This window comes from Delphinus delphis, chromosome 5, assembly GCF_949987515.2.
Source record: "Delphinus delphis chromosome 5, mDelDel1.2, whole genome shotgun sequence".
Taxonomy (NCBI): domain Eukaryota; kingdom Metazoa; phylum Chordata; class Mammalia; order Artiodactyla; family Delphinidae; genus Delphinus; species Delphinus delphis.
In genome coordinates this window covers 33,306,807-33,333,319 of record NC_082687.1, presented here as the reverse complement: position 1 = coordinate 33,333,319, position 26,513 = coordinate 33,306,807, and the positions used below count along the sequence as shown (strand labels likewise).

General features: G+C 36.8%; 1 protein-coding gene across 1 annotated transcript in view; it reads left to right on the top strand.

The window, feature by feature from the left end:
• The window catches only part of DCHS2 (dachsous cadherin-related 2), a 295,589-nt gene that overhangs the window by 229,238 nt on the left and 39,838 nt on the right, over positions 1 to 26,513 (top strand). The window lies entirely within an intron of this gene.

Genomic DNA, 26,513 nt, shown 5'->3' with positions numbered 1-26,513 from the left:
ATTGATCTGATAAAATCATAGAATTTTTGGGCTTCCCTGGTCGCGCAGTGGTTGGGAGTCCGCCTGCCGATGCAGGGGACACGGGTTCGTGCCCCGGTCCGGGAAGATCCCACATGCCGCGGAGCGGCTGGGCCCGTGAGCCATGGCCGCTGAGCCTGCGCGTCCGGAGGGCCTGTGCTCCGCAACGGAAGAGGCCACAACAGCGAGAGGCCCGCGAACCGAAAAATAAAAAAATCATAGAATTTTTGAGCCCAGCTTTTGTCTGCAATGAACATAGAAACATTTTTTTTTTCCTAAATACCCTTGACACATGACCTTTCAGTCTCTACTTGAATATTTCAGTGACTGAAAGTTTAGGACAGTGGTTCTTGAACTTGTGTGTGAAACAGGCACTTTGTGACGATCCCTGAAGTTTCTGCTTCGGTAGGTCTGGGGTCCAGGAACTGCCGTTTTTAACAAACTCTGCAGGTGATTTGATTGCATGACAATGCTGGAAAACCCTTTCATGTGAAAAGTCATTCCTGCATTGAACCCAGATCTGCCTCCTTTATGTCTGTCCATAAATCTTAGTCCTGCCCTCTGGAGCACTCCACTGATCTACCCAGTCACTCTTCAGATATTTTATTTGCTCCTTCAACAAAATTTTTATTGCATATTTTGTGCCAGGTCCTCTTCTACTGGGATATGTTAGTGAACTAAAAGACATAGATGCTTGTCCTTGTGAGGCTTACATTCTAGCAGGGGTAAAGAGACAATATCAATGAATGTAATAAATAACTAAAATGTAGTGTATGTTAGACGGTGTTAAGAGCTATGGTATAAAGAAGCAGAGCAAGGGGTGCTGGGGGAGGGCACAAATGCAATTTTAGATAGCAGGTTAGGGAAGGCATCATTGAGCAAGTGACATTTAGGCAAAGACTTAAAGAGAGGAGGTAGCCATTTGTATATTTGGGGGAAGAGCATTTCCAAAAAAAAAAGGAGAAATCCAGTGGGAACCCACCTGGTTTGCTCAAAGAACAGTAAAGAGGACTATGTGACTGAAGCAGAGTAAGCAAAGTGAAGAATGGTAAAAAATGAAGGTCAGAAGCGAATGGACCAGGCAGGGCCTTGTAGATCACTGGGGGGGTCTTTGGTTTTTACTCAAAATAGTTTTCCCGTCTCTAGTTCTTCACTTATTCTTTACATAATGAGATCTCCAACCACGGCTAATGAACATTCTCATCCAATATAAATTCTGCAGAGTAGTAGGCATTAAATAAATTATCACTCAAAAGAATTGGCACAGGACTCATCATTGTGTCACACTTTTTCACATTAGTAAATGAAATTTCTAAAAATTGAGTAATGTACCTGGCCATTTCCTAATTAAGATATCCTTTCTCGGGCTTCCCTGGTGGCGCAGTGGTTGAGAGTCCACCTGCCGATGCAGGGGACACAGGTTCGTGCCACAGTCCGGGAAGATCCCACATGCCGCGGAGCGGCTGTGCCCGTGAGCCATGGCCGCTGAGCCTGCGCGTCCGGAGCCTGTTGCTCCACAACGGGAGAGTCCACAACAGTGACAGGCCTGCGTAACGCAAAAAACAAACAAACAAACAAACAAACAAAAAGATATCCTTTCTCAAGTCACCCACGATTAATTTGTTTGCAGGATTAAACCTAAATAAAAGTCAATATCTAAAGCACACCAAAGAAAATATTTCGGTATGACATTAAGTTATGGGTTAGTAAGTATAATAATATTTGTGGTTGAATTCAGAAATGATTTAATAATAACCCTAATAAAAACTGCTGTGGAAGGGGAAAGTATTCACCTGTTTTCATCTTTGCAGTGCGCCATTCATTTCTGTGTCCGAGACTCACTCTGTCTGTAGCGGTTGCCTTTATGGGAAGGAAACTACCCCTACTTTGGTCTGTTTCTCATCACTCAACCTTCCGTCTACCCCCAGCCGTAACAGTTGGGAGTAATCAATGTGGCGAAGAGTAACCTGGTCTGAGATAAAAATAAAACTAGGGCAGAAGACAGTGAAGACTAAATTACTTTCTTACCTCTGAAGGTGGGCCTCCTGTTTCAGTTCATTCAGAAAAACTAATGAATACATGGGCAGAAGCCTCTATTCTGCTATTGCATCATTGTGTTTTCTTTGACCTCTGATTAGAGTTGTCCTTCTTAGTCCTCTTGTATTTAGAATTACTGAACTAAATTTGATGGCTACCTTTTTAATAGAACTTAACACTCTTAAAATTTGTTTATTAAATCTTACACATAAGCAAGGTTAATACCTGGCAGTAATACAGCATATGGTACCCATAAATATCCATGTACTTTTCAAGACATCAGAAGCAATGGATTGGGACCTTGCTTTGAAGAGTAGCTATGACGTGTGACGGGCATGGAGGCTAAGGGGAGAGTAGCCTAAAAGCTGCAGCATATGACAGGAAGGAGAACTAGAGGAGGAAAGGATGGTGGTTAAGAAGGCTGTTGAATCTGATTAGATGCAGCTAACCTACACCAGGGTCGGCAGGATTCCCTAGGCCCCAGTGAACAACGACAACAAAGTGCGTAATGTACTGATTGACATATGCCCCAAATATTTCAAGCTGGCCAAAGCTTTGCCTGGAGCATGAATTTCATACATATTGCCAGATCATATCATGGACACCAGAAGGTGATTTTTTTAAAATTTGGATTCCAGTGGTTTTAAGAGATTGTAAACCCATTGATCAGTGTTAGAATGGCCTTGATATACATTATTTAATAGCATTTTATAACTTCCAGAATTATTTCTGTCCCAAATACATCTGCAATTTTAATCTTTATTTTCAAAGGAAACATATGTGCCTATTGGAAGCTCACATCATCTGTGGCTCACTCAAGCATCCCATCCGGCAGGCACCGCCTGACATCCCGAGTGAATTATGTTCTGTATCTTCATAAATCCTATTACCCTAAACTGCTTTTAACATTTAGATTTTTTTAAGAAAATAAAACGTTAAAATAAATAACTCTAATGTATTTATATTTGTTTAACTTTTCTTTCTTGGAAAGCCCACAAGTTTGAGTTTTGATTGACATTATTTTCATCTATTAACAACATTAAACTTAACACTTCAATTGTTTAAAACAGTACATAGTTCAAAAATAGATTTATATATATATATACATACGTATATATAATTTTTTATAGTTTATAACATTTTAGAAGAAACCCTTCAGTAGGTAAGGTCTCTTTAAGTCATGAAATGTTCATTTATTCACAGAAAGAGTCATTTCAGAAGGTGCCAGTTGCCTGTAAGGGAGAGGCTGGCCATACAGCAAGGTGACAAGAAAAGCTGAAGCCCAAATGATTCCCCGCTCTTTACCCTTAACACTTGCTGTTCCTTTTTTACCCACATGAGACGAAATATAACCATTCTGAATCTTTTTGAAGTGAAATATAAACCACTTGGTTGTCTGTGACATTCCAATCCATTAAACCATTTAAATGAACCTTCTAGAAGCCAGCTTTTATTTCTTCTTTTCCACTTCCAGAGCTTTGGTTATACCAATGAGGGTGAATCAGCAACCGTAGTCCCCAATGTGGACTTTTCACAACTTCATGCATTTTTAATAATTACTAGAGAGGAAACATTGAAATTATGAATTGCCTGATTAAAAATGGAATAGTCAGACATTAAAAGACTTGAGATAAAATGAAAACATGATGATGATACAGGAGTGCATTCTAACTAGTAAAATATATTTACTATTGTCTCATAAACAAATTAGATCTTGATATTTTGGAGGAAAACTTTTCTTCTGACCCTTTGGCAATTGATCCAGAATTCTGGCTCCTACTGTCAGTAATGTGGGGTGCATGTACGTGGAGTATGGACATTGCGATAGGACTTAATGTAGCTGAGTGAGTCTCTACTGCTCTTCTGCCCAGGATGGGCAAGTTCTCTTTCTCCTTCTAGAGAGTGGAAATAATAACAACTGACTCACAGAGAAACAGTAAGGATCAAGTGAAGTCATGTGAGGGTACTAGTCACAGTTTTCATTGTTATTGTTACCTTCTTTCTGTCCCAAATCCTTGATTGAATTCTATAAAGTTAGCTGGCTATACATTCGCACCAGAGCAACCAGTTGTTACTTAGCAGTTATTTAACAGCAATGAAATATTTGCAGTTTCTAAATCCCTACCACTCCTTTCTGTTCCACCTGGTCCCCAAACCAGGTAAGAACTGTACTTTCCAAGGTGACAGAGTTCCCATAATTTTGGAAGTGCTGTCTCTATGTCATCCACGGCTTTGGAACAGGGCCCAACGTATAACTTATGATAATGAAAAGAGGGAAGCAAATAGTATCTATCATTCCTATTCCATTCTTTAAGGCCAGTCCCCTGTTTGGAATGAAATTCACTGGAATCAGTGCCACCTAACTAGCCATTGTCAAACAGTGTCAAATTCCATCACCTTACCTATGATTCTAAGATAGCTCTGGAGGAGACAGAAGGAGAAAGGCCTTACAAGGTCAAGTCCTCTCAAAAGAAGGTAAACATCTCACAAGGAATTTTTCAGTTTTGTAAATTAACCCCAGTCCCACATCTGAGCCTCAGCCACCTGGCTCAAGGCCTCATCTTAACAAACCAGGGAGTTCTTCCCCTGAGGTTAGGGGTTACTAACTGTTAGGAAGGAGACTGATACATAAGCGAGAGTGCATTTCCTTTATTTACAGAAGAACTATAATTGCCATGCGGATTATAGTAGTCATGTCAGGATGACCAGCTCTCTCTTTGTAGGAAAAAGGACACAGAAACCCAAACTGTACTCAGAAGGTTGCTTGTTAATCCTAAATAGTTCAAGCAGGATGTGATTCAAGTGTTGAATGTCATCAGCCTGTGTTACCCTTTCTTCAGAAAGAACTCATGCAGCACTGCCAAGTAGAATTTTGTGATGCCTTCATGACTGTCTGGTCTTCCGTTGCTCATTAACTTGCTTTTTATTTTTTACTTTAAATTTTCTTATTTTATATTGGAGTAGAGTTGATTTACAATGTTGTGTTAGTTTCAGGTGTACAGCAAAGTGATTCAGTTATACCTATACATATATCTATTCTTTTTCAAATTCTTTTCTCATTTAGGTTATTACAGAATATTGAGCAGAGTTCCCTGTGCTATACAGTAGGTTCTTGTTGGTTATCTATTTTAAATATAGTAGTTTGTATATGTTAAACCCAAACTCTTAATTTATCTCCCTCCCCACCTTTTCCCTTTGGTAACCATAAGTTTGTTTTCTAAGTCTGTGAGTCTGTTTTGTTAAATAAGTTCATTTGTGTCATTTTTGCTCATTGACTTCTTTTTGGCCACACATATCTTCTTCTGGTGTCTTAACACCTCCATCAAGCCTTCTTCCATGGGAACGATTTTATTTTTTCAGGTGATTTTGCATAACTCTCTTCTGAACCATTATATTTTGTTTAGCGATGTAACAGGGTTAATGTTTTTTAACAACTACTTTTTAAAGACTGTTTAGGTACACAGTAAAATTGAGGGGAAGATAACAGAGATTTCTCATGTACCCCTTGCCCCAATACATGCATTCCTTCCCTCATTACCAGCATCCTTCCCAGAGTGGCACACTTGTTAAAATCAGTGAACCTACACTGATACATCATAATGACCCAAAGTCTATAGTTTACATTAGGGTTCAACCTTTTTGTTTTACATTCTATGGGTTTGGACAAATGTATAATGACATGTATCCACCATTATAGTATCATACAGAGTAGTTTCACTGCCCTAAAAAAAAACATGCTCTGTCTGTTCATCCTTTCCCCCATACCTCCAGCTGCAAACCCAGACAACCACTGATCTTGTTATTGTGTCCATAATGTTGCCTTTTGCAGAATGTCACATAGTTGAAATCATACAGTATGTAGCCTATTAAAATTAGCTTCTTTTACTTAGTAATATGCACATAAGTTTCTTCCATGTCTTTTCACTGCTTGATAGCTCATTTCTTTTCAGCACCGAATAATATTCCATTGTCTAGATATTGCAGTTTATTTATCTATTCATCTACTGAAGGACATCTTGGTAGCTTCCAAGTTTTGGCAATTACGAATAAAATTGCTACGGAAACCAATGTACAGGTTTTTGTATAGACATAAATTTCCCACTCCTTTGGGTAAATTCCAAGGAGTTTGATTCCTGGGTCTTATGGTTAGAGTATGTCTAGTTTTGTGAGAAAATGCCAAACTGTCTTCCAAAGTGGCTGTACCATTTTGATTTCCCACAGCAATGAATGAGAGTTCCTGTTGCTCCACATCCTTGCCAGCATATTGTGCTTTCAGTGTTGTATATTTTGGCCATTCTAATAGATGTGTGGTTGTATCTCATTTTAATTTGCATTTCCCTGATGACATATGATGGGGAGCATCTTTTCATATGCTTACTTTCCATCTGTATATCTCCTTTGTTGAGTGTCTTTTAAGGTCTTTTGTCCATTTTTAATCAGGTTGTTTGTTTTCTTATTGTTGACTTTTAAGAGTTCTTTGTATATTCTGGATAGCAGGCTTTTATCAGATATGTCTTTTGCAAATATTTTCTCCCAGAATATTTCTTGTCTTTTAATTCTCTTGGCATTGTCTTTTGCAGAGCAGAAAATTTTAATTTTAATAAAGACCAACATATTAATTCTATTTTTCAGGGATCCTGCCTTTAGTGTGGTATCTAAAAAGTTATCCCCAAACCCAGAGTCACCTAGGTTTCCTCCAGTGTCTAGGAGTTTTTTATTTTAACATTTTGAATTTAGGTCTGTAACCCATGTTGAGTTAATTTTTTAAAGGGTGGAAGGTCTGTGTACAGATTCTTTTTGTTTTTGGCATGTGGAAGCCTAGTTGTTCTACCACCATTTATTGAAAAGACTCTCCATTGTATTGCCTTTGCTCTTTTGTCAAAGATCAATTGACTGTATTTACATGGGTCTCTATTCACTTCTATTGGTCTATTTGTCTATTCTTTCACTAATACCACACTGTCTTGATTACTGTAGCTTTATAGTCTTAAAGCTGAGTAGTGTCATTCATCCAACTCTGTTCTTGTCCTGAGGGTTAATATTTTTTAACTATATTTGTATTGCCTGTCTGTGGATAAGACCTTCCACCTATTCTGCAAGAGACATCCACTTGTTTTGGATACATTAGGTTACAGCAAAAATGCAAAAAGAGAATATTCTGCCTCTGACAAGCAAAATAAGTGGTCCTTAGAATAAACAAAGATGGCTCCTGAAGAAATCTGCCACATGGAAGGAAAGGAAAGACCATTCCATCTATTTGCTGGGGAATGCAGGAAGGCCAATGAGAAAAGATGTAGGAAACAAGTGGTCAGCCACAAGCATCCCGGCCCCCCTTCCCCAAAGCTGTCATCCTGGAGGGAGCCAGTGAGACAGCCTAGGAAAAGCTAAAAGCAGAGGACACTTTGGAACTCTGGGAGGACACTGCCTCACGGGGTAGCTTTTTCCTAACATGAGTTAGTGGGAGCAGACTAAAATGGGCAATATGTTTAGGTAAAAAAAAGGTACAAGTGAGTGTTCCATTCCTGTTTGGCTCTTGCAAGGCCTAGAAGACCCGCCCATAGTCCCAGCATTCCCACTGTGGACACAGATTAATTCATAGTACAGGCCAGCTGACTGCCATGAGGACCACGGCTGCAAGTGATGGGATGAGCCCCTCCCCAAATCTGTTGGGTAGACAGCTGAAACACAGGGTTACATAACATGCCAGTATCAAAAAACTACAACATCAAAAACAGCTGCAGTGGGGCCAGGCTAGCAGGGTAGAGTTCTGAGCCTGTACATGTTGACATGAAAGATGAGATTCACTGCTTGGAGACAAATTCTAAAAGCCAGTGGACAGCACACAAAGATCCCACCTCATCACTGCCAGTCTCCCCCCAGCAGTGTCATCTTACAGAGCAGCAGCAATGCAACAGGGAGGGAGCCTCAAAGACTGAGCATGCATCCCAAAGCTGCTAAGTTACCTGAAAGTACTGTTTCAAGGGAACAGACTGAGATGACATTAATAGCATGTTAAGACGGCCATTTTTCTCTGTTGTCCATTAGGGTGGGGCTCCTAAAGACTATTAGACCTATCATAAGAAATATAGAAATTATTGTTTCTTTGCATATCTAAGTTGTACTGTGTAAAACTGAACTCTGCTTCATTCATTTTAAGTTCTTAAAGAGCACTTTTATCTCTGTTCTTGAGGATGCCAGATACATGGTGACTGTATACACAATGTTGTGTGCTCAGTACTCATTTTTTTAAAGGTATAGGAAACGGGTTGTCATCCTTGTAAAGACCTTTGAACATCTCTTTCATCTCTTCTCTTACAAGATAGTTTTGATGACCAAATAAGCACTTTGTAATCTCCAAAACATTTTACTTCCTTGTTACCAACAGTTATAAGTGTAAGACATGGAGATGAAAGTACAGCCTGGAGTAGCTGGAAGAAGCTCCCCACTATGAACAGAACCAGAAAAGAGCTTGCTTCTAGTAGGTGTTCACCAAATTCTTATTGAACTCATTTCACCATTTAACAGTTATACTTCTAAGAAAACAAAATGGATATGCACAAATGAGAATAAAACCGGGCCAAAGAAAAAAAAAAGATGAGGAAGACACTTAGTTCTGGGCAGGGGAAGTGGTCCACACAAAGGCGTGGGGACTCAGGAGCATGTGGCGAGTTTACCATCCTGTGCAGCAAATCATCTGGAACAGCTAGACAGAGGCTCTCATGAGATTTCCAATGATGAGCTGGACCAGAGAGACACTGATGGCCTTTCAATTATCAAAAGAGTGACAAAAGAAACTTTCATATTATAGAAAACTCACTTTGGAGGCCTTGTGAAGAAGAGTGCCTTGGGAAAGAGAGATGACTTAGAAGGGTACTGTGGTAATCCACATGGTGAATGACCAGGGCCCAAGTAAAACTGCGGTGGTGGGGGAAGACAAGAGGGAATGTGGTCTCTGTGTTTCCAAGACAGCCACGGTGGGACTTCTTGATTATTTAGACCCAGGGTTCTCAACCCTGGCTGCATGTAGATACACCTGGGGAGCTTTTAAAAATTACTGATACCTGGACATCAACTCCCCCAACCCCCAAACCAATTAAATGAGAACCTTTGAAGATAGAACAGACATTGTGAATTGGTAGAAGCTCCCATGTAATTATGTGTGCAAGTCAGGGGTAAAGGTAGATAGAGAGAGGGCTGAGAAGAAATCCAAAGTAATGCCAATATTTTACAGGAGTTGGAGATGCAGTGCATCTACAGAAGAGATTGAGATGGAGAGGCCGAGGCACTGCTGACCATTCCTGGGAGGACGGTGTTAGAGAAACAGGAAGGTGGCACATTCCAGAAGCAGGGAGTGGTTAACCATATCTAATTTGCAGCTGAGGTTTGGGAAGATAAGGACTGAAAAGTGGCTGTTAGCTCAATCGGACGCCTGTCCCCAGAGCAGAAGTGAATGAGGTGGTGGGGCTACCACCCACTGGGAGTGGGGCTACGGCGCTCACAGAACCTTTCCACGGTGGAGCTGGGAAGAGTGTTACCTGAGATGGTCTGAGGATACCATCTTGGCATAGGGAAGTAAGAACATGGTAGAAAGGAAGGCATGTCTGAAAAGTAAGTCGGTGCATCAAATATAAAGGATAAGAGAATGACACAATTAGCAAAATGGAGGGCTGGAAGAGTTCAGGAAGGAAATTGTGAGGAGTAGGTTTGAAACTCTGTTGAAATTGTTCAGGATGTGGCAAAGAATAAAGACCAGTAGCCGAGACCTCCTAAGTGAACAAGAGTCGGCCGTGGCTGTTTACAGGAATCGTGTGCAGCCAAACAGACTTCAGCAGCTTTGGAGAGGATTGTGAACCTTGGAGAGCACCAAGTTGCTAGAACTTAATATTTTTAGAAACCAGAGTATAGAGGAGTGCAGAGTGAAGTGGAGATGGGGAATTCAGCCATTTTTGACAAGGCTGGTCCATGAAGGGACAGAAAGGAATGTTGGAATAGCTTTAAGAACCCTGAAGATCAGAGGGCTATTTTATTTTGTTTTTGAAAGCTGAAAGAATTTTAGACATTGGTGATTTACTGCACTTTAAAGTCTACAAAGAATTTTCATTTACATGTAAGTCAGAAACAACAAAGCACTTAGAAATATCAGAATCTCCATTCATTGCTTTCATTGCTTTTTGGTCTCAGTCAGTACCTGTCATTTGTGGAGGCTGACCCCACTTTTAGATTATTTTGAGGCAGCAGTTCTGTCTCCCTGAAGGGCTGCTGTGACAATCAAATGGACTCGTTAAAATTAACCTCATAAAAGGCATTTCTTATAATCTAAGTGAAACAGTTTTAAGATTTTGGGAGCCACATTTTATTTGTTTCTTGAAATAATTGGAAATGTGCTATCTCATAACCAAAGTTGATCACTCATATAAAAAATTGTGTAACCTTTCTTTCTGGACATGTGCAGGCTCTGGATTCTGGCTGACTTTCGGGTTCCAGGAGCTGAATGGAGAATAAGGATGGGTCTTAAAAGTGCAGGGAATATTAAGTCTGATTATCAACCTGGGGATGCAGCCTAGACAGGGAATGGCTGGAAAATGAGGGGAGATCAGCAGCGGCCGGTCCACAGGCAAGATCTGGAGTCTGACCCAACATCAAAGCAACAGTGAAAATTCTCAAGCTCATGTTCTGAATCTTCATGTTTTAGTTTTCTGTAAATTACAAAATTGGAGAGGAAGTAGGAGCCTCCAGGAATCATTTTAGCACTGCGTTTCTCAAGGTTGTTATGAGTGCATTTTTAAATGATTAAATGAAGCAATTTACAGATAATCACTCCTTTTGAAAAAGTTGCCCACTAAAATCTGTAATCCCATTAAAAATATATATTTCAGACTGTTTACTTCTCATTGCATGTATTAATTCTATATTGGTTTTCTTCCTCATGTGTCTTTTTCTAAAGTACATGAAAAGTCAAGAAGCACTTTTTATGACTTTCTCTATTATTTCCTTAGGTGTTCACAAAAGCAAATGTGTTCAAGATTGCATGCCTTTTACATTTTAAAACATAATTTTCATCTGTTCACAAATTTTGGAAAATTACTCATTTTGAGCATTTTCCGTGCTTTATCTCATCACAGGGGTAGATTATTATTATTATTATTATTTCCTTAGGTGTTCACAAAAGCAAATGTGTTCAAGATTGCATGCCTTTTACATTTTAAAACATAGTTTTCATCTGTTTACAAATTTTGGAAAATTACTCATTTTGAGCATTTTCCATGCTTTGTCTCATCACAGAGGTAGAATTTTTGGAAAGCCCTATGTTCAGTCATTTTTTGATGATGAGAAGGTGGGAAGGGAAAAAAGTCAACTCTTCTTTTTATTTTTTTTGGCTGTGGTAAGAAACACATAAAATTTACCATTTTTAAGTGCACGGTACAGTAGTGTTAACAGTATGTATATCATTGTGCAGTGGATTTCTCCAACTTTTTCATCTTTCAAAACTGAAACTCTACACTCATGAACAACTCTTTCCTCTCCCTCTACTCCAAGCAAGCACCATTCTACTTTTTGCTTCTAAGGTTTTGACTATTTTAGATACTTTATATAAGTGGAGACATGCAGTATTTGTCTTTTTGTGGCTGGCTAATTCACATAATGTCCATCAATGTTGTGCCATAAGACAGGATTTCCTTCTTTTTTAAGGTTGAGTACTACACCATTGTATGTTTATACCACATTTCTTTATCCATTTATCCACTTAAAGACATTTAGGTTGTTTCTACCTCTTGGTTCTTGTAAATAACGTTACAATGAACATGGATGTGCAGATAAGTCTTTAAGATCCTGTTTTCAGTTCTTTGGATATATATCCAGAAGTAGAAGTGCTGGATCATATGGTCGTTCTAATTTTAATTTTTAGAGGATCATCCACACTGTGTTCCGTAGCGGCTATACCATTTTACATTCCCACCAACAGTGTACAAGGGTTCCAGTTTCTCCTTACCTTTATTGACACTTGTTATTTTCTTTTTTGTTTTGTTTTTTTTGATAGCAGGCATCCTAACTGGTGTGAGGTGACATCTCACTGTGGTTTTGATTTGTATTTCCTTGGTGATTAGTGATGTTGAGCATCTTTTCATGTACCAGTGGGCCATTTGTATATCTTCTTTGAAAAAATGTCTATACAAGCCCTTTGTTCATTTTTCAATTGGTTTTGTTTTTTGTTGAGCTGTAGGAGTTCCTTATATATTTTGGAGATTAACCCCTTATCAGCTATATAATTTGCAAATATTTTCTCCCACTACATAGATTGCCTTTTCACTCTGTTGATTGTTTCCTTTCCTGCATGGAAGCTTTTTATTTTGATGTAGTCCTATTCATCTATTTTTGCTTTTGTTGCCTGTACTTTTGCTCTCATATCCAAGAAATTATTGCCAAATCCAATGTCATGAAGTTTTACCCCTATGTTTTCTTCTAGGAGATTTAAATTCATTTTTAGTTAATTTTTTAATTATGGTGTAAGATATTCAAATACATTTATTTTGCAGTTATCTAGTTTTATTAACACCATTTGTTAAATAGACTATCCTTTCCCTATTGTGTAGCCTTGGCATCCTTGTCAAAGATCATTTGAAAATATATGTGAAAGTTTATTTGTGGCATCTCTATTCTGTTCCATTGGTCTGTATATCTCTCTGTATGTCAGTACCATACTGTTTTGATTACTGTAGCTTTGTAATATGTTTTGAACTCAGAAATGTGAGGTCTCCAGCTTTGCTTTTCTTTCTCAAGATTGTTTTGGCTATCCAGAGTACTTTCAGATTTCATATGAATTTTAAGTTTTTTTTTCTATCTCTGCAAAAAATGCTGTTGGGATTTTGATAGGAATTACGTTGATTCTGTAGACTGTTTTGAGTAGTATGGACATTTTAACAATATTAAGTCTTCTACTCCATGAACACAGAATGTATTTCCATGTATTTGGGTTGTCTTTCATTACTTTTAACAATGTTTTGTACTTTTTAGTGTATAAGATTTTCACCTCCTTGGGTAAGTTTATTCCTAATTACCTTTTGATGCTATTAATTGGAATAGTTTCCCTAATTTCTTTTTTTCGATTATACATGGTTAGTGCATAGAAATGCAACTGACTTTTTATGGAATGGATAAGGTTTTCTACATATAAGATCATGTCATCATGTCATGAGAACAGAGGTAATTTTACTTCTTTTTTGATTTGGATGCCTTTAATTTCAAAACCTAATTTCCCTGAATAGGATTTCCAGTACTATATCACATAGAAGTGGCAAGAGTGGACATCATTGCCTCGTTCCTGAGCTTAGTAGAGAAGCTTTCTGTTTTTCACCATTGAGCAAGATGTTTGTTACCTGTGTTTTTTTTTAATATATGGCCTTTATTATTTTGTGGTAATTTCCTTATAATACTTCTAGTTTATTGTGTGTGTTTATCATGAGAGATTGTTGAATTTTGCTAAATACTTTTTCTGCATGTATTGTGATTTCTTATTCTTTGTTCTATTAATGTGGTGTATCACAGTGATTGATTTTCATATGTTGAACAATGATTGCATCCCAGGGATGAGTCTCAATTGGTTATGGCACCTGATCATTTTAATATGCTGTTTAATTCAGTTTGTTAATACTTTGTTGAGGATCTTTGTATCTATATTCACCAGGGCTATTGATGTGTAGTTTTCTTTTCTTGCAGTGTCTCAGTCTGGTTTTGGTATCAGAGTAATGCTGGCCTCATAAAATAAGTTTGGAAGTGTTCTATCCTCTTTAATTTTTTTGGAAGAGTTTGAGAAGAACTGGTGTTAATTCTTCTTTATGTGTTTGGTAGAATTCACCAGTGAAGCCATCTGTTCCTCTTTATTGGGAGGTTTTTGATTACTGATTCAATCTCCTAACTAGTTACAGATCTGTTCAGATTTTTTCTTTCTTCATGATTTGATTTTGGTAAGGTGTATTTTCTATAAATGTATCCATTTCTTCTAGGTTGTCTAATTTTTTGGTGTATAATTGTTCATAGGAGTCTCTTATGATACTTTTTATTTCTATGGCATCAGTTGTAATGTGTCCCCTTTCACATTTCTGATTTTTCTTATTTGAGGCTTCTCACTTCTTTTTTCTTTTCTAGCTAAGGAATTGTCAATTTTACTGATCTTTTTCAAAAAAAAACAGTTTTATTGATTTTTAATTGTTTTTATACTATTTTATTTATTTCTACTGTAATCTTTATTTTTTTTATTCCTTCCTTTCTTTTCAGTTTGTTCCTCTTTTTCTAGATCCTTGAGGTATAAAGCTATGTTGTTGATTTGCAATCTTTCTTCTTTTTTGATGTAGGCAGTTACTGCTATAAAATTCCCTCTTCATACTGCTTTTGCTACATCTCATGTTTTGATATGTTGTGTTTTTGTTTCATTTGTCTCTCAAGGTATTATCTAATTTTCCTTTAGATTTCTTCTTTGACCTGTTAGTTGTTAAAGAGCATGTTCTTTAATTTCCATGTATTTGTAAATTTTCTAGTTTTTCTTTGTTGTTTATTTCTAGTTTTATTCCATCATAGTCAGAAAAGATAGTTGGTATAATCTTCTTAAATTTGTCCAGATTCTGTGGCCTAACATGTGATATGCCCTGGAGAATGTTCCATGTGCTCTTGAGGATACACTTGGGAATGTTTAATACACATGAGAATGTGTATTCTGCTATTGTTGGGTTAAGTCTTCTGTGTGTGTCTCTTAGGTCCAGTTAGTCTATAATGTTCTTCAAGCCCTCTGCTTCCTTATTGATCTTTTGTTTGGTTGATATACCCATTATTGAAAGTGGGGAATTGAAATATCCTACTATTATTGTGTTACTATCTATTTCTCCCTTCAATTCTGTCAGTGTTTGCTTCATATGTTCAGGTGCTCTACAGTTAGGTGCACATATACTTATAATTGCTACATCTTCTTGATGAATAGACCTTTTTTTAATATAATGTCCTTCTTTGTCCCATGGCAGTCTTTGACTTAAACTCTATTTGGTTTGATATAAGTACAGCCATCCCTGTCGTCTTTGGGGTACCATTTGCATGGAATATCTTTCTCCATCCTTTCACTTTCAGCCTATGGGTGTCCTTATACCTAAAATGAGTACCTTCTAGACAGTATGTAGTTGGAGTTTGTGGGTTATTTTTAATCCATTCAGCCACTGTGTTTTTTAATTGGGGACTTTTAATCGATTTATGTTTAAAGTAATTATGATTGGGAGGGACTTAGTATTGACATTTTAAAATTGTTTTCTGTATGTTTTGTAGTTATTTTGTCCCTCTTTTGTTCTCTTGCTGCCTTCCTTTGTATTTCACTGATATTTTGAACTGTCAAGCTTTGAGTTCCTTCTTATTTCCTTTTGTGTTTCTTCTATAGGTGTTTTCTTTGTGGTTACCATGGGGATTACATAAAACATCTTCTAGTTTTAGTAATCCACTTTAAACTGATAATAACTTAACTTTAATCCCATACAAAAACTTTTCTCCTTTACTTCCCCCTCCCACTTTATTATATCAATTTCACAAGTTATATCTTTTTATATATTGGTCCATTGACATAGTTTTATACTTAAAGTTATATTTAGTGCTTTTATCTTTTAAATTTTATACCAGAATTAAAAGTGATTTATGTACCACCATTACAGTGTTACAAGATTTGGTAGTTGTCTGTAGATTTACCTTAACCAAAGAACTTTGTATTTTTGTATGCTTTCACGTTGCTATCTAGACTCCTTTTATTTCAACTTGAAGGACTTCCTCTAGCATTTCTTCTGAGGCAGATCTAGTGGTGATGAATTCTCTGAGCTTTTGTTTATTGGAGGTCTTTATTTCTTCTTCATTTTTGAAGAACAGTTTTGTTAGATATAATATTCTTGTTAACAATTTTTTCTTTCAGCACTTTGAATAAATCATCCCACTCCCTTTTGGCCTGGAGTTTTCATAAAGACTTTTTGGACCATCTACTCTTGTTGTTAGACTATATGTCTATGGGGGACTAGATCTAAGGTTTTCTGTTCAGTCATCTTGCTGACGTGACTCCCACTTTTTTTTCTTAAATGATTGAAATACGTTCAAGTGTTTCAGTGGCTGGACATTTAAGATATAATAGATATTTCAAAAGTCATCCAGATGTTTAAAAATATCTTTCTCAAGTCAGTCATCTATAAGAAAATGCTTGCATTGCTTAGAAATAACAAAAGTAAAACTCTAGAATTATTTACTCAGGACAACTCTAAATAAAAGTTCTCATAATTATTTTACCTAAATATATCCACAAATATTGATTTTTGTACTCCCACTGCATTTATTGTTATATAATTCTGCCTTTAAATGTTGCTGTAGGTGGTGGTAGTGTTTTAACTGTATTTTTGTAAAGAAGAAAAGAACAAGAGCATTAAATGTGTTATACTTTTCTTATTCAATGTTAGACTTAAAATGAAATTCATAAAAGCCTGAAAATGTAAAAGGTAAATGCTTCTATATGTTTCACTTACCTCATGGAAATTGAAGGTACAGTATTCTTTTTTTTTAAACATCTTTATTGGAGTATAATTGCTTTACAACGGTATGTTAGTTTCTGCTTAATCAACTATACATATACATATATCCCCATATCTCCTCCCTCTTTCATCTCCATCCCACTCTCCCTATCCCACCCCTCTCGGTGGACACGAAGCACTGATCTGATCTCCCTGTGCTATGCGACTGTTTCCCACTAGCTATCTATTTACATTTGGCAGTATGCATAAGTCCATGCCACTCTCTCACTTCACCCAGCTTCCCCTTCCCCTTCCCCGTGTCTGCAAGTCCATTCTCTACATCTGCGTCTTTATTCCTGTCCTGCCCCTAAGTTCTTCAGAACCATTTTTTTTTCATTTTTTAGATACCATATATATGTGTTAGCATAAGGTATTTGTTTTTCTCTTTCTGACTTACTTCACTCTGTATGACAGACTCTAGGTCCATTCACCTCATTGCAGATAACTCAATTTCATTTCTTTTTATGGCTGAGTAATATTCCATTGTATATATGTGCCACATCTTCTTTATCCATTCATCTGTTGATGGACACTTAGGTTGCTTCCATGTCCTGGCTACTGTAAATAGGGCTGCAATGAACATTGTGGTACATGATGCTTTTTTTTTTTTTTTATTACAGTATGCGGGCCTCTCACTGTTGTGGCCTCTCCCGTTGCGGAGCACAGGCTCCAGACGTGCAGGCTCAGTGGCCATGGCTCACAGACCCAGTCACTGCATGACATGTGGGATCCTCCCAGACTGGGGCATGAACACACATCCCCTGCATCGGCAGGCAGACTCTCAACCACTGCGCCACCAGGGAAGCCCACATGACTCTTTTTGAGTTATGGTTTTCTCAGGGTATATGCCCGGTAGTGGGATTGCTGGGTCGTATGGTAGCTCTATTTTTAGTCTTTTAAGTAAACTTCATACTGTTCTCCATAGTGGCTATATCAATTTACATTCCCACCAACAGTGCAAGAAGATTCCATTTTCTCCACACCCTCTCCAGCATTTATTGTTTCTAGATTTTTTGATGATGGCCATTCTGACTGGCGTGAGGTGATATGTCATTGTAGTTTTGATTTGCATTTCTCTAATGATTAGTGATGTTGAGCATTCTTTCACGTTTTTGTTGGCAATCTGTGTATCTTCTTTGGAGAAATGTCTATTTAGGTCTTCTGCCCATTTTTGGATTGGGTTGTTTGTCTGTTTGATATTGAGCTTCATGAGCTGCTTGTAAATTTTGGAGATTAATCCTTTCTCAGTTACTTCATTTGCAAATATTTTCTCCCATTATGAGGGTGTCTTTTCATCTTGTTTATGGTTTGCTTTGCTGTGCAAAAGCTTTTAAGTTTCTTTAGGTCCCATATGTTTATTTTTGTTTATTTCCATTTCTCTAGGAAGAGGGTCAAAAAGGATCTTGCTGTGATTTATGTTATAGAGTACTCAGCCTATGTTTTCCTCTAAGAGTTTTATAGTGTTTGGCCTTATGTTTAGGTCTTTAATCCTTTTTGAGTTTATTTTTCTGTATGGTGTCAGGGAGTATTCTAATTTCATTCTTTTACATGTAGCTGTCCAATTTTCCCGCCACTAATTATTGAGGAGGCTGTCTTTTCTCCATTGTATATTCTTTCTCCCTTTATCAAATATAAGGTGACCTTATGTACGTGGGTTTATCTCTGGGCTTTCTATCCTGTTCCATTGATCTATATTTCTGTTTCTGTGCCAGTACCATACTGTCTTGACTACTGTAGATTTGTAGTATAGTCTGAAGTGTGGAAACCTGATTTCTCCAGCTCCATTTTTGTTTCTCAAGATTGCTTTGGCTATTTGGGGTCTTTTGTGTTTCCATACAAATTGTGAGATTTTTTGTTCTAGTTCTGTGAAAAATGCCAGTGGTAGTTTGATAGGTATTTCATTGAATCTGTAGATTGCTTTGGGTAGTAGAGTCATTTTCACAATGTTGATTTTTCCAATCCAAGAACATGGTATATCTCTCCATCTGTTTGTATCATCTTTAATTTCTTTCATCAGTGTCTTGTAGTTTTCTGCATACAGTTCTTTTGTCTCCTTAGGTAGGTTTAGTCCTAGGTATTTTATTCTTTGTGTTGCAATGGTAAATGTGAGTGTTTCCTTAATTTCTCTTTCAGATTTTTCATCATTAGTGTATAGGAATGCAAGAGATTTCTGTGCATTAATTTTGCATCCTGCTACTTTACCAAATTCATTGATTAGATCTAGTAGTTTTCTGGTAGCATCTTTAGGATTCTCTATATATAGTATCATGTCATCTGCAAACAGTGACAGTTTTACTTCTTCTATTCTGAGTTGGATTCCTTTTATTTCTTTTTCTTCTCTGATTTCTGTGGCTAAAACTTTCCTAACTATGTTGAATAACAGTGGTGAGAGTGGACCACCTTGTCTTGTTCCTGATCTTCGTGGAAATGGTTTCAGTTTTTCACCATTGAGGACAAAGTTGCCTGTGGTTTTGTCATATATGGCCTTTATTATGTTGAAGTAAGTTCCCTCTATGTCTACTTTCTGGAGGGTTTTTATCATAAATGGGTGTTGAATTTTGTCAAAAGCTTTTTCTGCATCTATTGAGATGATCATATGTTTTTTTCCCCTCAGTTTTTTAATATGGTGTATCACATTAATTGATTTGCATATATTGAAGAATCCTTGCACTCTTGAGATAAACCCCACTTGATCATGGTGTATGATCCTTTTAATGTGATGTTTGATTCTGTTTGCTAGTATTTTGTTGAAGATTTTTCATCTATGTTCATCAGTGGTATTGGCCTGTAGTTTTCTTTCTTTGTGACATCTTTGTCTGGTTTTGGTATCAGGGTGATGGTGGCCTTGTAGAATGAGTTTTAGAGTGTTTTTCCCTCTGCTGTATTTTGGAAGAGTTTGAGAAGGATAGGTGTTAGCTCTTCTCTAAATGTTTGATAGGATTTACCTGTGAAGCCGTCTGGTCCTGGGCTTTTGTTTGTTGGAAGGTTCAGTATTGGTTTTTATGTTTTACCATTTTTACCTTGATGTGAAATGAGCAGTAATTGTAAGTTTTATCCAGATTCCCAGAGACAGACTTTTACTTAAAATGTGTACAATAAGGCAAGACCTAGAAGGATTCCAGACCCTTTAGTTATTTCCTATTTTCTCAGGCAATCTCATGTTTAATCTTTGCTGACTTCAGCATCTAATTTGTAGTATTTTCATTGAATGATATTTTTTGTGTGCTACTGTTCCATTTGATATTATGAACATTTTAGTTGCAATAAAAATAGGATTTTTCCTTTCATGAGAGAGGCCATATATGATTCTTATTTGCAATTCTGTACTCATCTTTGTTCTTTTACATGCAAGCAATCTCCATGTTTTCTTTTGTGATTGGGCATGTAATAAGCCTTCTAACCCATGAATAAAGGCCATCAGCAAGACCGTACATCTTGCCGTTGTGGCTGTTTCTCTTCTTACTGCCATTGTTAAGAATATGTGACAAGGCAGTTGAAACAAAATTTCCTGTGTTTAAAAAATAAGTTGTATCAGGAAGCACAGAATTGTGATGTAGCACTGAAGATAAAATGTACTGCAGTACTGTGAAGGCATATTCCTACCAAAAATGTAAGACATCTTTATATTAACAAGGTCTCCTGAAATGTAACAAAATAAGCATCAGATTATAATGCAATTTGAGAGTTCTCAACATATGTAGTAACTTGACAAAAAAGGATTGATTAAAATCCTTTATTTTGTGACTGAATGACTTCATAACTTGTTTGAAAAGAATAATCATTTGGAAACTCTGATAAATGATTTTTAAACTTTGTCACAGTTTATTTTAAACATAATGTATTTTTTTGTTTTGTTTTGTTTTGTTTTTTGCGGTACGTGGGCCCCTCACCGCTGTGGCCTCTCCCGTTGCGGAGCACAGGCCCCGGACGCACAGGCCCAGCATCCATGGCCCACGGGGCCAGCCGCTCCATGACATGTGGGATCCTCCCAGACCGGGGCACGAACCGGTGTCCCCTGCATCGGCAGGCAGACTCTCAACCACTGCGCTACCAGGAAAGCTCAAAACATAATGTTTTAAAACAGAGTAACACATCCAGTTTTGGTTTTCGTGTCCTTTCTCCATTATGGATATTGTTTTATGCCTTTTTCACTGAATTTTCAGTTTTGTGGACAATATCACATATGTGTTTCCTTTAATATTTATAGTGATCGTTTCACTTTTCTTTGAGTGTTAAGTGTTGAAAAGGTTCCTGGGGTAAATATTGTCTGTTCCAAGGCCTTTTCTTTCTAGTGAAAACCTTTTACCTATCCGGGAAAAAAAATATGTCAATTTGACTTCATTTAGGGATTGTCTCTACTATGGACTGTATCAGGATGGGTTTCAAGCTTGTTCCTAGGCCCTCCACAGTAGGATTCAATGAGGAAACCCAGTAGAGATCTTGAATAGGTGCTATTTTTTTCAACTACTGCAAATCCTACTATCAGAAGTGGTGTTCTTGCATTGAATAATTTAAAAAATAACAGTTGCTGTTGTTTTAGAACAGTCCTGAAGGCAGAGAAGCATTTTTCTAATCTCCCAGCCTGTAACACTTCAGTGATCACCTCTTTTCCTTACTTCCTCTCTCTGTCTCCTCTATTCCCTCCCATCTTTCTATACTTATTAAGCACCTACTTAATAGGTGTACAAAGGAACAATATTTTTCTTCCAGTTTTATTGAGCTATAATTAACATACAATACTGTATAAGTTTAAGGTGTACAGCATCATGATTTGACTTAGATACATTATGAAATGATTAGTACAATAAGTTTAGTGAACATCCATTATCTCATATAGATATAAAACTAAAGAAATAGAAAAAAATAATTTCTCCTTGTGATGAGAGCTCTTAGCATTTACTCTCCTAACAACTTTTATATGTAACATAGAGCAGTGTTAATTCTATTTAATCTGCTGTACATCACATTCCTAGTATTTATTTATCCTGTAACTGGAAGTTTGTACCTGTTGACCACCTTCATCCAATTCCCCTACCCACCATGACCCTGCCTCTGGTAACCACAAGTTTGATCTTTTTTATGTGTGTTTGTTTGTTTGTTTTTGAAGTATAATTGACCTATGACAGTATGTTAGTTCCTGGTACATGACACAGCAATTAGATATATCTGTACATTTCAAAATTATCACCATTATAATTCTAGTTGTCATCTGTTACCATACAAAAATATTACATAATTATTGATTCTATTCCCCACACTGTACATTTCAAAATCATGACTCATTTATTTTGTATCTGAAATTTGTACCTTGTAATCTCCCTCACCTATTTCTCTCCTCCCTTCTGGCAACCATCTCTTTGTTCTTTGTATGTATCTATGATTCAGTTTCTGTTTGGTTATGTTTGTTCATTTGTTTTATTTTTTAGATTCCACATGTAAGTGAAATCCTATAGTATTTGTCTGTCTCTGCCTGACTTATTTCCATCCATATTGTCACAACAGGCAAGACTTCCTTTTTTTTAAGGCTGAGCAATATTCCATTGCACATATATACCACATCTTCTCTATCCATTCATCTATTGATGAACACTTGAAAATGATGTGTATTCTGCTGCTTTGGTGTGGAATGTTCTATACATATCTATTAAGTCTACCTGGTCTAATGTGTTGTTTAAGGCTGGTATATCCTTATTGATTTTCTGTCTGGATGGTCTCTCTATTGAGGTAAATGGGGTGTTAAAAGTCTGCTACTATTATTGTATTACTGTCAATTACTCCTTTTATGTCTGTTAATATTTTCTTTACATATTTAGGTGCTCCTATTTTAGGTGCATATATATTTACAATTGTTATATCTTCTTGGAATAATAATTTTATCATTCTGTAATGTCCCTCTTTGTCTCTTATTACTGTCTTTTTTTTTAAAGCCTATTTTGTCTGATATAAAGTACTGCTACCCTGGCTTTCATTTCATTTTCATTTGCATGTAATACTTTTTTCCATCCCCTTACTTTCAATCTATGTGTGTCTTTAGATTGAAGCGGGTCTCTTGTAGGCAGAATATATTTGGGTCTTATTTTTATATTCATTCAGCCACTCTATGTCTTTGATTGGAGCATTTAGTCCATTTACATTTAAAGTAATTATTGATAGGTATGTCTTATTGCCATTTTGTTAATTGTTTGGGGGGTGTTTTTGTAGTTCTTTCTGTTCCTTTTTTCTTTTTGCTCTCTGCCCTTGTGATGACTGTCTTAGTGTTATATTTGGATTCCTTTCTCTGTTTTGTGTTGTGTCTGTTATAGATTTTTGGTTTGTGGTTTATATATAGCTATGTATATAAATCACACATATATATGTGTGTGTGTGTGTATATATATATATATATATATATATATATAAAATTATTTTAAGTTGCTGATCTCTTAGTTTGAATACATTTTAACAACCCTACATTTTGACTCCAGAGCATTTACTATTTTTGACATATTTTACATCTTTTTGTTTTGTGTATCCCTTAACTACTTATTGTGGATGTAGATGATTTGACTACTTTTGTCTTTTAGCCTCCATTCTAGCTTTATAAGGGGTTGATCTACTACCTTTACTTATATTTGCCTTTACCAGTGAAATTTTTCCTTTTGTAACTTTCATATTTCTAGCTGTGGCCTTTCCTTTTTTGCCTAGAGAAGTGCCTTTACCATATCTTAGAAAGTTGGATTCCTGTTGCTGAACTCTTTTAGCTTTTGCTCATCTGTAAAACTTTTGATCTTTCCTTCACATCTGAATGAGACTGTTGCTGAGTAGAGTGTTCTTGGTTGTAAGTCTTTCTCTTTCATCATTTAAACTATATCATGCCACTCCCTTCTGGCCTACAGAGCTTCTGCTGAAAAGTCAGCTGATAGCCATATGGGATTCCATGGTATGTAACTTATTGCTTTTCCCTTGCTGCTTTTAATATTCTCTCTTTATCTTTAATTTTTGACATTTTAATCACAATGTGTCTTAGTGTCATCTCTTTAGTGTTGATCCTGTTTGGGACTCTCTGTGCTTCCTGGACCTGGAGGTGTGTTTCCTTTCCCAGGTTAGGGACGTCTTCAGTTTTTTTGTCTTCAAATATGTCCTTTCTTTCTCTTTTCTTTTGGGACCCCTAAAATGTGAATGTTAATATTGATGTTGTCCCAGAGGTCTCTTAAACTATCTTCATTTTTTTATCCCTTTTTTTTTTTTTTTTTAGTTCAACTTGAGGGATTTCTGATACTTTGTCTTCCAGGTCAGTGATCCATTCCTCTGTATCATCTAATCTACTGTTGATTTATTCCAGTGAATTTTTAATTTCATTTACTGTATTCATCTCTTTTTGGTTCTTTTTTAAATTTTCAAACTGTTAAACTTCTGTGTTCATCCATTTTTCTCCCAAATTCTTTGAGCATCTTTATGATTATTATCTTGAACTCTTTATCAGGTAGATTGCTTATCCCTACTTCACTTCATTGTTTTTCTGGGGTTTTATCTTGTTTCTTCATTTGAAACATATAAAGCAGCAAATATTTGATACACACAACAACATGTTTGATTCTCAAAAATGTGTGCTAAGGCAAAGAAGACAGTTATTGTATGATTTGTAAGTACATGAAACTTTAGAGGCAAAACTAATCTAGATTTATAAAAATATATAAAATACAAATATATAGAAAAGCTCTTCTGCTCTCATGGAATTTAGTTCAATTTTAGCAGAGAGGTAAGATCAGTCTTCAAGTGTGTTCTGAACAAGTTCATGAGTGACAAATAAGTACCACCATCTAAGAGCTAGAAGGTCTGGTAACAAAAAAGGAGAAATTCATCTTCTCTATCAGAAATGGTAAATGGCCAGACACAGGACTGTAGTCAAGCCACAGCAATATTTTGTTCAACCCAGGTGGTGGCTTATTTTTCTCCCTAAATTAAATATTTTCTGACATTTGGGAACTGGGGGATTTCACATGAAAATAAATATCAATTTTTGACCTTCTCTTGAAAAGACCAGAATCCCCAGTATCCTGAAACCTGCTTTCCCTGCTGGCAGTAATAAGTTAAAGCTGAGTGCCTTAGTCGCATCAGGCAGTCTCTGGCCTCCTCCACCCATCTAGCTCCTATATATGTCCATGCTTCTTGCTTTTACCAAAAAGCATCTGAGCTAATGAGCCCTGATATGTACTCATCTCTGACACCTGTTTCCTTATCAAATGTTTCCTTTCACTTTTCCTCTGGTGCTTTGCTGACACCATCTTATATCAGGCCCCCAGTGATACATACTCACCAGTCAGAGAGCCTCCTACAGAATCCACCTCATTCTCATCTCTCCCACTCAGTGCAACATGCTTTTGCCAGTAGGCAGCATCCTATAGGTCAGGATGAAAGTTAAGAGGAGAGGCAGGGTCATTGCCAGAGTGGGAGTCTAAAGTAGATGCCATAAGTTATAGGCCTAAGACAAGAGGGTCAGGATGAGTAAAGAATTATCAGAAGTGGTGGGTGAATAGAGAACAAGAAGGCAAAGTACAAAGATGAACTAAAAAGGGGATTGGAAATGGCCAATAAGCACATGAAAAGATGCTCAACGTCATCAGACATTAGGGAGGTTAAAATTAAATCCACCGTGAGACACCACTACACACCCACTAGGATGACCAAAATTAAAAAGACTGACAATACCAGTGGATGTAGAGCAACTGGAATTCCTGTATGTTGCTAGCAGGAATGTAAAGTAGTACAACCACAGTAAAAAAACAAGATCTTACTGTATAGCACAGGGAAATATATTCAATATCCTGTGATAAACCATAATGGAAAAGAATATGAAAAATATTATGTATATATATGTATAAGTTAATCATTTTGCTGTACACCAGAAACTAACACAACATTATAAATCAACTATACATCAATAATAAATAAATAAATAAAATGGAACAACCACTTTGGAAAATAGTTTGGCAGTTAACAGTGTATGCAGGTTAAACATACACTTACTGTAGGTGTTTACCCCTCAGGAATGAAGACATGTGGCCATCAAGCCCTTTTACATAAATGTTGATAGCAGCTTTATTCATAAGCCCCATACTGAAAACAACCCAAATGCCCATATGTAAGTAATGGATAAACAAATGTAGACTGTCCAAGGGTCTGAGAGAACTTTTTGAAGTGATAGAAATATTCTACATCTTGATTGTGATGGTGGCTACACAGGTGTGTATAGTTGTTACAGGTGTGTATAGTCATATATAGACATGTGTAGTATATAGAACTATATACTTAAACTATGTGTATATTATTGTAAGTAAGTTTTACCATAATAAAGTTGATTAAATAAAAATACTTAAAAATAAAACAGGACAGGCAGTCATAGGAGGGAGACAAATGGGCAACCAAGACAGGAAGCAAAGCAGAGGTAAGCAGCAAAGGGCATAAGATATTATAAACAAAGACGGCAAGGTGCTAACTTGGAGCCCAGATGGATTCTTGAAAATCCTCCCAGTGAAACTGCAGTTCTAATCATACCAATTGTCTTATTATCTCTGTCAGTCCTTGCTAATTCTTCTCTTATGCTGGTAATCAGTCTGTTTCCTAGAAACTGACATGACTTCCTTCTTTCTTCTCTAATTCCTACCCCTAAATCAATTTCTGTTTTTCCCTTGAAGTTATCTCTTTACTGCCCCTGCCCTAGCTTAACAATTCTTGAATGAATCTGTATCATGCAGTTAAGACCTTGGTTACTTTCTAGTTGGGTTGCTTTTACCTACAAGGCTACTGTAAACTGGTTAAAGGAAGATTTCTTATATTTATACCCTTGTTACCTCCTTTCCCACATCCCATGCAATGTTCAGGGAAATGTGTCAGCATATGTCT